This window comes from Scyliorhinus torazame, chromosome 10, assembly GCF_047496885.1.
Source record: "Scyliorhinus torazame isolate Kashiwa2021f chromosome 10, sScyTor2.1, whole genome shotgun sequence".
In the NCBI taxonomy this organism is placed as follows: domain Eukaryota; kingdom Metazoa; phylum Chordata; class Chondrichthyes; order Carcharhiniformes; family Scyliorhinidae; genus Scyliorhinus; species Scyliorhinus torazame.
In genome coordinates, this window is record NC_092716.1 from 241,023,003 (window position 1) to 241,036,802 (window position 13,800).

Sequence of the window (13,800 nt, forward strand, 5' to 3'; positions counted from 1 at the left end):
ACTACTGTAGCAGGTAGGGCATTCCACGGCCTCACTACTCTTTGCGTAAAGAACCTACCTCTGACCTCTGTCCTATATCTATTACCCCTCAGTTTAAAGCTATGTCCCCTCGTGCCAGCCATTTCCATCCGCGGGAGAAGGCTCTCACTGTCCACCCTATCCAACCCCCTGATCATTTTGTATGCCTCTATTAAGTCTCCTCTTAACCTTCTTCTCTCCAACGAAAACAACCTCAAGTCCATCAGCCTTTCCTCATAAGATTTTCCCTCCATACCAGGCAACATCCTGGTAAATCTCCTCTGCACCCGCTCCAAAGCCTCCACGTCCTTCCTATAATGCGGTGACCAGAACTGTACGCAATACTCCAAATGCGGCCGTACCAGAGTTCTGTACAGCTGCAACATGACCTCCTGACTCCGGAACTCAATCCCTCTACCAATAAAGGCCAACACTCCATAGGCCTTCTTCACAACCCTATCAACCTGGGTGGCAACTTTCAGGGATCTATGTACATGGACACCTAGATCCCTCTGCTCATCCACACTTCCAAGAACTTTACCATTAGCCAAATATTCCGCATTCCTGTTATTCCTTCCAAAGTGAATCACCTCACACTTCTCTGCATTAAACTCCATTTGCCACCTCTCAGCCCAGCTCTGCAGCTTATCTATATCCCTCTGTAACCTGCTCCATCCTTCCACACTATCGACAACACCACCGACTTTAGTATCGTCTGCAAATTTACTCACCCACCCTTCTGCGCCTTCCTCTAGGTCATTGATAAAAATGACAAACAGCAACGGCCCCAGAACAGATCCTTGTGGTACTCCACTTGTAACTGAACTCCATTCTGAACATTTCCCATCAACCACCACCCTCTGTCTTCTTTCAGCTAGCCAATTTCTGATCCACATCTCTAAATCACCCTCAATCCCCAGCCTCCGTATTTTCTGCAATAGCCTATCGTGGGGAACCTTATCAAACGCTTTGCTGAAATCCATATACACCACATCAACTGCTCTACCCTCATCTACCTGTTCAGTCACCTCCTCAAAGAACTCGATAAGGTTTGTGAGGCATGACCTACCCTTCACAAAGCCATGCTGACTATCCCTGATCATATTATTTCACAACACTTTAATACATAACCACTGAAGTAAACAGTAGCAATTAACAGCATGTAGAAAACGGGAAAACTCTCGATCCCACAAATAATATTTTCATAGATTTCATAGAATTTACAGTGCAGAAGGAGGCCATTCGGCCCATCGAGTCTGCACCGGCTCTTGGAAAGAGCACCCTACCCAAGACCACATCTCCACCCTATCCCCATAACCCAGTAACCCCACCCAACACTAAGGGCAATTTTGTACACTAAGGGCAATTTGTCATGGCCAATCCACCTAACCTGCACATCTTTGGACTGTGGGAGGAAACCGGAGCACCCGGAGGAAACACACGCACACACGGGGAGAATGTGCAGACTCCACACAGACAGAGAACCAAGCCGGGAATCGAACCTGGGACTCTGGAGCTGTGAAGCAATTGTGCTAACCAGCATGTTACCGTGCTGCCCTTTTAATTATTACATTTGCGATAATTTGCCAGTCAGGCAATTTCAGGTTGACGATTAAACTTAAAAGGTGCATTTTCCTGCCTCTCATGTTTAAATCAAGTTTTGCACATTAAATTTGTTGTGTTGCATTTAACAAAATTACATTGCGTACTGAATCCATAGAGTCCCTACAGCGCAGAAGGAGGCCATTCGGCCTCATTCACTTTGCTAAATACAGGGGATGGTTTAGCACAGTGGGCTAAATCGCTGGCTTGTAATACAGAACAATGTCAGCAGCGCGGGTTCAATTCCCGTACCAGCCTCCCCGAATAGGCGCCAGAATGTGGCGACCAGGGGCTTTTCACAGTAACTTCATTGAAGCCTACCCGTGACAATAAGCTATTATTATTAGGGGAGCAGGCCAAACAGCTCCTTAACTGGGCCTACCACAAGGGAAGAGATAAGCGCAGCTATATGGACATAAGCGCAGCTTTATGGACATTAGCACAGCAGCGGGACCAGACCGGCATTTGGCCCATCGAGTTTATTTAAAAAGAAGACCATGGCAAATACATTTTCAGCATTCTCTGTGCAATCTGAGCAAAACTGGGAGTGGCTGTTAATATCGTTCTTTTATTTTCTGCACTGTGTGGGCAGAATTCCATTGTGATGCAGAGAGAAGCCAAAAGCAAAGCTCAGCCAGAGATTAACAAAAGAGCAAATTAGAAATGGAAATCGCATACAGGCTGGTGCAGATTAAAGCATGTCCTGTCATTTGATGGTGCCCTTCAAAAGGGATTAAATCAAAGTGTGTGATCTGAGAATTTTAATGATATATTACGCAGGCGGTTTTGCAAGGGTAACCTGCTTTTTTTAAAGTTCCAAACCACAAATATTACTTGTGCTAATCTTAAAAGAGGAAGAAAACCACCTGGATTTTCATATTTCTAAATGGCAGCATTGTGAAACATCAATATGGTGATTTTTTACTGACTTCTTGTTGAAATATTCTTCCAGGTTGAGCTCATTCCCAAAGGAGTATGTGACCAATCTGCACCTGAAGCCAAAAGAATGGTGGATGTATTGAATGGCGACCAAGAGAGCACGCAACTCTTCCCTGGCATATCTGGTTTCCTGGGTGCTTTGTCTGGGTGTACACCCCCCTTTCTCCCCCAAACATGTGGCCGGCCTTTCCGACAGGCTTCGGGACCTCAACATCAGTGGAGGCCCAGGCACACCCATGCCTTCAATGCACACACTTTCACTATGTCCCTGCTTCCTAACAGACCAGCTCCATGAGTGTTTCGTGCTATGAAGGGTAGCAGGTGGGCTGGTCACATCAGAGAGGCCACAGTAATGTCACCTCACCCCAACCCATCCCACTGGGGTCATGAACTCTGTGGCAGCAATGGCTGCCGAGCTTGATTGCTAAAAGTTGAGAATCTCTTTTAAGTCCTCACTTGTTTCTATTGGTTGGGCGTGGCCCGAACAGACAGGATTTGAGGCCTGGTTGCTGTTGGTAAAAAAAGCCTGCGAATAAGTAGGTGTTTGCTTATTTTGGAAAAAAAAAACCTTGCAGTTTAAACTCCTTCGTCAAACATTGAATCTCTCCTCCAACCCAACTCAGGAGCTGTAACACTACGTCCATTCCCACGGGATCATACAAAGTCTGAGGCATTAAAGCGGGATCACGCTGGGAAAAGGTTTGAGACGCACTGTCCTACATGGCTTATCTACTGGTCATCCAATTGGTGATGGTGGGTGGGCTCTTGAGGGTCAATTGAGTTCAGTCAAACAAAACACAGGTTGGGCGGAATCTTATATTTTTTTCAAAGTGTTTCCGGTGTGAGAACCGGGGAGAATCCAGTCAGCGCCGACGGGAAACTTTACCAAATATTCAGCCTCTTTTATTTTTCAACGCGATTCACGCCACGCTCGTTATGACTAGCCTCTGATTCGCTCGCCCCGGGAAAATTTAGGGTGGAATTCTCCGACCCCCCCGCCGGGTCGGAGAATCGGCGCGGCGCCGCACGAATCGCACCGCGCTGCCCCGCCGCCGGGACGCAATTCTCTGCAGTGCGGAGAATCGGCGCCATCGACGCCAGCATGGCTGGCGCGGCGACGGTCGGGGTATGCGCCAACTCTCTGGCCCTGGGCCGGCGCTTCGATTCTCCGGCCCGGATGGGCCGAGCGGCCGTCATCAAAAAGCCGAGTCCTGCCGGCGCCGTTCTAAAGCCGGCGGGACCTCGGCCTTCAAGAGTCCGGGAGCGGCCCGTGGGGGTGGGGGAGGGGGGGGGGCTCCGACCCCGGGGAGGGGTGGGGGGGTGAGGGGGGGGGGGGCTCCATAGTGGCTTGGCCCGCGATCGGAGCCCTCCGGCCTCCTTTCCTCCACGCCGGCCCCTGTAACCCTGCGCCATTTGGCGTTAGGGCCGGCGCGGGGAAGAAGGCCACTGCGCATGCGCTAGTTGTCGCCGTTCCAGCTGCGCACGTGCGGACCCCGCGGCGCCGAGTTCAGGCCTGGAACGGCAGCTGGGGCGGCGGAGACCACTCCAGCGCTGTCCTAGCCCCCTGTGGGCCACAGAATGGGGTCCCTGAACGGGCGCCGACGCCGGAGTAAACAACCCCGTTTTTACTCCGGCGTCGGCACTTAGCTGCCCGTTGGGTAATCCCGCCCTAATCTCTGTAATGAGTGGGGCGCTCCGTATAAACACTGCCCCAGCATTGCCCAGCACTTGTTCCAATTCCTGTCAGAGGGATGGCTGCTGGGAAGACAGCAACAAGATTCATGGAGGGAACCCTCACCAAACTCCGGGATGGTTTGGAGCAGAGGCGTGACATCCTCTACCCACGATCGTGCCAACGTCCATCAAGCAAGCACACCAGCCATGCCTGAGAGGCTGTGTCCGGGATAGTGAGTGCCAGTTCACTGCATAAGAGGACTGGGCACTAGTGCTTGAAGAAGATAAATGAGCTTCTTTTTGCAGCCAGGGTAAGTCTGCATCCCTTAACTCACCCATCACACCTCCACCGTGATCTCTCGCCCAGTCACCTCAGGGGGCCCCATCTCCCCCCCCCCCCCCACCCCCCAACCTCCACTCCCCATGGTCCCCAATGTAGATAATCTGCTCCACACACCCCCACTCCCACACGTGTCAGACTTCATCACCATCTGACCTGGCAGTACTCCCATCTTCACTTTCCCAATCTGTCTCATTGCAGGGCAAACTCGGCCACAACTGGCATGAGCGGGCACAGGCTCCTGGAGTCAGGCCCGGGCTGAGAAGCCCAACGACCTGTGAGGAGCGGGCCCATGAGCTGGCAGAGTGCGAGGTGGAGGCAGCAGACAAAAGTGAGAACCCACAAGTCATGCAGCCATGGTGCAAGTCTCATGTGAGTTAACACTCGCTGCTCATTCATTCCCTGTGATGCACCGAAGCCATTGCATTTCTCTTGCAGGTGAATCAGTCAATCAGCCCAGACCATCCTCGCACCCTCTGGATACCCCAAACCAGAGCAGCTCCGAGGCAGACGTCTCGGAAACGAGCATCGTGGAGGCGTCACGGCTGTCACCCGCACCCTCCACCAGCGCAGATACACCTTGTTGGGATTAACTAGTAGGCAGGCTTCTGGGTCACTCACCGGTGAGCAACATACAGCTGGAGATCTACAGCAGGCGGGGGAAGAAATCCCAGGAATCCGGCATTCGGAGGGAGGCTGGAGTCCAGAACTCTGCTGAGCTCCTTGCCGATGACTTGCCCCTATGTCCAGTTGTCCCAGAGCCGCCGGAGCTTCAAAGGCGGAGTTGCAAACATATCAGGGAGAGATGTGGTGGCATCCTTCCTCAGAGAGCAAGGCCGGAGGAGGAGTCTGAGGAGATGGTTCCATCAGTCCAACACAACAAGGTCAACACTGCGAGGGCAGTGCGCGCAGTGGACGCCAAGGCGCAGGTCAGGCACTCCATGGCAGGGGATGCCCGCTCCATGGTTCAGCTCGTGCCTCCATGAAAATTATACAGAAGAATTTGCTAGTTACAATCATGTAGGGCATCCAATTCTTAGTGAATGTAAGCAGTTATTAAAACATGCCTGTTGGTGTCCTGGCACCTAAATACAGCAGCTGAATTAAATAAAAACCTCTTTGAATACTCGTAAATGGGCACAATTAGCAGAAACCCACAATGGTGATTAATTCAATCTGGGGCAAGGCCAGTTTTGTCAGCAGAACCAACTTTTCACTCATTGACATTCAAACCAGAGCGGAAAATCAGTTTGCTCTTTGCGTTGGAAATTCCTCGGTCATCTGCTCAGAGTTGATTGGTTACGAGCGCAATGTGACCGAAAAACAAGGCAATCCAGCCAAAATCCTAGGCTGCATTTCTTGAAAATATCAACACGTCCATATGAACTTACGTGCTTGAAGTTATTTTAATGTTATTGAGGAGAATCGTAGCCACAATTGATCGTGGCCGACACATCTAACCCACACATCTTTGGACTGTGAAAGGAAACCCAGTCAGACATGGGGAGAACATACAAGTTAAAGGCAAACAAATGCTTTGTGTTTCTGCTCATGAGGAAGGATGCACCACAGATGGATTTGACGGGGTCCTGGGCCCAAAATCCACCCGTTACTGCAAGAGCTGCTCACCGACAAAACAGCAACCAGAATGGGGAAACTTAGCCGTGTTCAGAACCTCCCTTGCCCACGAACTCAACATACCAAATGCAGCATTTCGCAACTGCTCTGATCAGCATGAACCAAGGTTCCTGCCCAGATGCTTCGCGATCAAAACGAAGTGCTGCAATCATTTAATGATTCAATTTCCTCTCCAACGTTGTTAAAGTTTGTATCATCTGCAAGTTTGTGGTGCTCCAAAACAGATGGCAGTCGCTTCAACTCCTTTGACTTATGTTACAACATAAGTCCATAAGATATAGGGGCAGAATTAGGCCATTCAGCCCATCGACTGTGCTCAGCCATTCGATCATTGCTGATATGTTCCTCATCTGTTATCTACAATGCTACAGACCAAGCGCTGGATTGCGAAATCAGCCAGAGTATCTCCTCCCTAGAACACATGAACTAGGAGCAGGAGTCGGCAATTTAGCCTCCAATGCCTATCCCCCTCAATGTGGTCATGGCTGATCCCATCCTGGCCTCAACTCCACCGTCCTGCCCATTCTCCAGAACCCTTCAATCCATTACCAATCAAAAATCTGTCTCACTCCTCCTTAAATTTACTGTCTCGGAACGTGTTATCGGGATCCTTAAGGGGGAGCAGCCCCAAGTCGTGGTCCACATCAGTACCAACGACATAGGTAGGGATAGGGATGTAAGGCAGGAATTCAGGGAGCTAGGGTGGAGACTTAGATCTAGGACAAACAGAGTTATTATCTCTGGGTTGTTACCCGTGCCACGTGCTAGCGAGGCGAGGAATAGGAAGAGAGAGGAGTTGAACACGTGGCTACAGGGATGGTGCAGGAGGGAGGGGTTCAGATTCCTGGATAATTGGAGCTCATTCTGGGGTAGGTGAGACCTCTACAAACGGGATGGTCTGCACCTGGACCAGAGGGGTACAAATATCCTGGGGGGAAAATTTGCTAATGCTCTTCGGGAGGGTTTAAACAAGTTCATCAGGGGGTGGGAACCTGAATTGTAGCTCCAGTATACAGGAGGTTGAGAGTAGTGAGGTCATGAGTAAGGTTTCAAAGTTGCAGGAGTGTACCGGCAGGCAGGAAGGTGGTTTAAAGTGTGTCTTCTTCAATGCCAGGAGCATCCGGAATAAGGTGGGTGAACTTGCGGCATGGGTTGGTACCTGGGACTTCGATGCTGTGGCCATTTCGGAGACATGGATAGAGCAGGGACTGGAATGGTTGTTGCAGTTGCCGGGGTTTAGATATTTCAGTAAGCTCAGGGAAGGTGGTAAAAGAGGGGGAGGGGTGGCATTGTTAGTCAAGGACAGTATTACAGTGGCAGAAAGGACGTTTGATGAGGACTCATCTACTGAGGTAGTATGGGCTGAGGTTAGAAACAGGAAAGGAGAGGTCACCCTGTTGGGTGTGTTCTACAGGCCTCCGAAAAGTTCCAGAGATGTAGAGGAAAGGATTGCAAAGATGCTTCTGGATAGGAGCGAAAACAACAGGGTAGTTGTTATGGGGGACTTTAACTTTCCAAATATTGACTGGAAACGCGATAGTTCGAGTACTTTAGATGGGTCCGTTTTTGTCCAATGTGTGCAGGAGGGTTTCCTGACACAGTATGTAGATATTCCAACGAGAGGCGAGGCCATATTGGATTTGGTACTGGGTAATGAACCAGGACAGGTGTTAGATTTGGAGGTAGGTGAGCATTTTGGTGAGAATGACCACAATTCGATTACGTTTAGTTTAGTGATGGAAAGGGATAGGTATATACTGCAGGGCAAGAGTTATATCTGGGGGAAAGGCAATTATGATGCGATGAGTCAAGACTTAGGACCCATCAGATGGAGACGAAAACTGCAGGGGATGGGCACAATGGAAATGTGGAGCTTGTTCAAGGAACAGCTACTGCATGTCCTTGATAAGTATGTACCTGTCAGGCAGGGAGGAAGTGGTTGAGCGAGGGAACCGTGGTTTACTAAAGCAGTCGAAACACTTGTCAAGAGGAAGAAGGAGGCTTATGTAAAGATGAGACATGAAGGTTCAGTTAGGGTGCTCGAGAGTTACAAGTTAGCGAGGAAGGACCTAAAGAGAGAGCTAAGAAAAGCCAGGAGGGGACATGAGAAGTCTTTGGCAGGTAGGATCAAGGATAACCCTAAAGCTTTCTATAGATATGTCGGAAATACACGAATGACTAGGGTAAGAGTAGGGCCAGTCAAGGACAGTAGTGGGAGGTTGTGTGTGAAGTCCGAGGAGATAGGAGAGGTGCTAAATGAATATTTTTCGTCAGTATTCACACAGGAAAAAGACAATGTTGTCGAGGAGAATACTGAGATTCAGGCTACTAGACTAGAAGGGCTTGAGGTTCAGAAGGAGGTGTTAGCAATTCTGGAAAGTGTGAAAATAGATAAGTCCCCTGGGCCGGATGGGATTTATCCTAGGATTCTCTGGGAAGCTAGGGAGGAGATTGCTGAGCCTTTAGCTTTGATCTTTAAGTCACCTTTGTCTACAGGAATAGTGCCAGAAGACTGGAGGATAGCAAATATTGTCCCCTTGTTCAAGAAGGGGAGTAGAGACAACCCCGGTAACTATAGACCAGTGAGCCTTACTTCTGTTGTGGGAAAGGTCTTGGAAAGGTTTACAAGAGATAGGATGTATAATCATCTGGAAAGGAATAATTTGATTAGAGATAGTCAACACGGTTTTGTGAAGGGTAGGTCGTGCCTCACAAACCTTATTGAGTTCTTTGAGAAGGTGACCAAACAGATGGATGAGGGTAAAGCAGTTGATGTGGTGTATATGGATTTCAGTAAAGCGTTTGATAAGGATCCCCACGGTAGGCTATTGCAGAAAATACGGAGGCATGGGATTCAGGGTAATTTAGCAGTTTGGATCAGAAATTGGCTAGCTGGAAGAAGACAAAGAGTGATGGTTGATGGGAAATGTTCAGACTGAAGTCCAGTTACTAGTGGTGTACCACAAGGATCTGTTTTGGGGCCACTGCTGTCTGTCATTTTTATAAATGACCTGGAGGAGGGTGTAGAATGATGGGTGAGTAAATTTGCAGATGACACTAAAATCGGTGGAGTTGTGGACAGTGCGGAAGGCTGTTACAAGTTACAGAGGGACATAGATAAGCTGCAGCGCTGGGCTGAGAGGTGGCAAATGGAGTTTAATGCAGAAAAGTGTGAGGTGATTCATTTTGGAAGGAATAACAGGAAGACAGAGTACTGGGCTAATGGTAAGATTCTTGGCAGTGTGGATGAGCAGAGAGATCTCGGTGTCCATGTACATAGATCCCTGAAAGTTGCCACCCAAGTTGAGAGGGTTGTTAAGAAGGCGTACGGTGTGTTAGCTTTTATTGGTAGAGAAATTGAGTTTCGGAGCCATGAGGTCATGTTGCATCTGTACAAAACTCTGGTGCGGCCGCATTTGGAGTATTGCGTGCAATTCTGGTCGCGGCATTATGGGAAGGATGTGGAAGCATTGGAAAGGGTGCAGAGGAGATTTACCAGAATGTTGCCTGGTATGGAGGGAAGATCTAATGAGGGAAGGCTGAGGGACGTGAGGCTGTTTTCGTTAGAGAGAAGAAGGTTAAGAGGTGACTTAATTGAGGCATACAAGATGATCAGAGGAGTAGATAGGGTGGACAGTGAGAGCCTTTTTCCTCGGATGGTGATGTCTAGCACGAGGGAACATAGCTTTAAATTGAGGGGAGATAGATATAGAAAAGATGTCAGAGGTAGATTCTTTACTCAGAGAGTAGTAAGGGCGTGGATTGCCCTGGCTGCAACAGTAGTGGACTCGCCAACACTAAGGGCATTCAAATGGTCATTGGATAGACATATGGACGATAAGGGAATAGTGTAGATGGGCTTTAGAGTGGTTTCACAGGTCGGCGCAACATCGAGGGCCGAAGGGCCTGTACTGCGCTGTAATGTTCTATGTTCTATGTCCCTGCATCCACCGCACTCTGGGGTAGCGAGTTCCACAGATTCACAACCCTCTGGGAGAAGTAGTTTCTCCTCAAATCTATTTTAAATTTGCTACCTCTTATTCTAAGATTATGACCTCTCATCTTAGAATTCCCCACAAGAGGAAGCATCTGCTCCATGTCTACTTTATCCATACCTTTCAGCAATTTGATCTCCGCTCATTCTTCTAAACCCGAGAGAGTATAGGCCCAAAGTGTTCAATCTCTCTTCATACGACAAACCCCTCGTCTCTGGAATCAACTTAGTGAACTTCCTCTGAACTGCCTCCAATAACATCTTTACTCAAATGAGAGGGCCAAAACTGTGCTCAAAACTCCAGGTGCGGTCTTACCAATGGCCTTGTATAGTTGCAACTCATGCACGAGGACACCCAGCTCCCTCTGCACCGGAGCTCTCAGGCGTCCCTCCCCATTTAGAAAATAAGTTGCCTTTTCATTTTTTCGACCAAAATGTATGACCTCACACTTATCCACGCTAAACTCCATTTGCCACCTTTTGGCCCACTCTCTTAACCTATCTATATCCATTTGGAAGGTTCTTATTTCCTCATTGCAACTTACTGTCCCACCTATTTTTGTGTCACCTGCGAGCAGTAGGCGAGAGAGGTCTTGTGCGCAGTGGGTAGTGTTTTAGCCTCTCAGGTAGAAGCTCTGGGTTCAAGATTTGATGTTTAAGGAAAGTGAGTTTGTAATATGATCAGACAGGTTGGTGGGCAACCTCTAAATCCTTCCAGCATGCCAATGACAGGTGGTAGGAGTGGCAGAGTCTCCTAATCAGCAATCTTGGTGCACAGTGGTGAGCCTCAAGCTGTAGCTTCAGGCAACTGGCCTAGATCCAGGAAAGGCAAGCTGTGGAAAACAGGCAGAGGCATGTACTTTGTCCTAGGCCTGGGAAGTTGAAGAAGAAGAAGAAGCCAAGGGTGAGAATTCCGATCTGCTCTTCATCTCGCATCCTTTAATCTGCCCCATAGATTTATCAAAACTAAAACAGATAACCTCATGAAGTGAAGTAATAATGTGGGTGTAGGCCCATTGCCATTACAGAACCAACTCCTGCTTTGCTCTCAATATCCAATTCAGTAGACGGGGCTGTAACAAAAATTAGGCCCCACTTACGTGTGCAACGGGCCTATTTTCTTTAGCTGGCTGCTAATGACGCCTGGTTAAAAACCCTTGACCATATCACGTCAGACGACTTTCCGAGCTAGACTTCAGTGCCTGAAATTGGACCAGGTTGCACCCACTTTATACCTATGAATTTATATACCTTATGATTTCAAGTTTATCGATGACATGCTGTCAATGGTCACCTCAGGCCATGTGACCATAAAGACGTAGGAGCAGACGTAGGCCATTTGGCCCATCGAGTCTGCTCCGCCATTCAATGAGATCATGGCTGATCTGATGTGATCAACCATTTTCCCGCCTTATCCCCATAACCATTGATTCCCTTACTGATTAAAAATCTGTCTATCTCAGCCTTGAACATATTGAACGACCCAGCCTCTTCAGCCCTCTGCAGTAAATAATTCCACAGAATAACTACCCTCATGTCCCAAACAAAATACAATGCACCCTTTGAAATTAGTATTTGATTTAAGAGAAAATCATCCATGTTCACTTTGCCTCAGGTGATAACTGATTTTACCAAATCATTAAACAACGATAATTGTTGTCCGTGTAATAACAAAGAACAAAGAACAAAGAAATGTACAGCACAGGGACAGGCCCTTCGGCCCTCCAAGCCCGTGCCAACCATGCTGCCCGACTAAACTACAATCTTCTACACTTCCTGGGTCCGTATCCCTCTATTCCCATCCTATTCATGTATTTGTCAAGATGCCCCTTAAATGTCACTATCGTCCCTGCTTCCACCACCTCCTCCGGTAGAAAATTCCAGGCACCCACTACCCTCTGTGTAAAACACTTGCCTCGTACATCTACTCTAAACCTTGCCCCTCTCATCTTAAACCTATGCCCCCTAGTAATTGACCCCTCTACCCTGGGGAAAAGCCTCTGACTATCCACTCTGTCTATGCCCCTCATAATTTTGTAGACCTCTATCAGGTCGCCCCTCAACCTCCGTCGTTCCAGTGAGAACAAACCGAGTTTATTCAACCGCTCCTCATAGCTCATGCCCTCCATACCAGGCAACATTCTGGTAAATCTCTTCTGCACCCTCTCTAAAGCCTCCACATCCTTCTGGTAGTGTGGCGACCAGAATAATGTTTGCAAAATGGATAATTGGGCTTTGGGGGTGTACCGATGAAAGTATGTTCTTTGAGATTAGAAGATTGAGAGGGGGGATCTGATCAAAGCATTTATAATGCTCTGAGGTATTGAGTGGACGAATGCAGGAAAATTAATTTCTCCATTGGACATATTAAGGGAAAGGAAACCTGGCCTTTATTTTTACCAGAATAAAAGTTTATGCTGTGGCAAAGTTTGGTAAAATTCCTAAATTCTGTCCCTGAACATGGAAATTCCCATTTTGCCGAGGCAGAAATTGGGGCAGTGATGTTTTGTGAGGGCAGCGCGGTGGCGCAGTGGTTAGCTCTGCAAGCCTCACGGCGCCGAGGTCCCAGGTTCGATCCCGTCTCTGGGTCACTGTGCGTGTGGAGTTTGCATATTCTCCCCATGTTTGCGTGGGTTTCGCCCCCACAACCCAAAAGATGTGCAGGGTAGGTGGATTGGCCACGCTAAATTGCCCCTTAATTAGAAAAAATGAATTGGACACTCTAAAAAAAAATGTTTCAGGGATGTTTTGTGAATGTGCAGGTTATGGAGGCAACTGGCCATTTAAATCATTATCTGTTTCCACTTAAGTGGATTTTGGTATGACAGAAACCTGACGTGTGCAAATTAGACCAGGCGAGGGCAGGCCTCAACTTTGTGCATTCATTTACATAGTCGGGGTACCCCTTCGGAGAGGGAAGATACCCCTTTGGATCTCGTCCCAGAACATCTTTGAGAGAGGTCCTTTGTTGGGGCCCAAAATTATTCAAAGTCTTTTTTTTAAATGAGCTGGATAATTTGCAAACGTTTGCTGAATGACTTGTTGAATGATTCCGCGAGCTGCACAAATTATCTTTTTCAATGCTGCTCTCCCTTGTCGTTAGCTTCACAAAGACAAATCTCAAACCATCCCTCGTTAGATAATCCCTGCTCTTGACACAAAACTCTTATAAAATGTTCTCAGCTACATTTTGCCCTTTACTTTTTGCTTCCGCAATGATTTTGTGGCCATCTAAAATGGCCGCCCACAGGGATCTATGGGAAATTTGGCCAAGCCTGAGCACAGACAGGCTGCAGCCTGCAAATGTATAAAAGAAAGCAACATTTGGTGTCCGCCGCCAATAGGCTAAGATCGATCAGGGTGATCGAGACCTGATCAATCCATTGGACCTTCGCCTGGGACCGGCCAAAAGAGCGCAAAAATCTCAGGGATAAAAGGTGCTGCGCAGCCCACCACTCGCTCTCTCGACTGTAGCTCTCACAACTACAGCTTCAACAGCCAACAACAACGGTGAACCTTTCACCAGCCAAGAGGAAGGCCATGCACGCCATCCACAGAGGGACCAGAGCCGAGGACATAGACGACCAGCAACAAG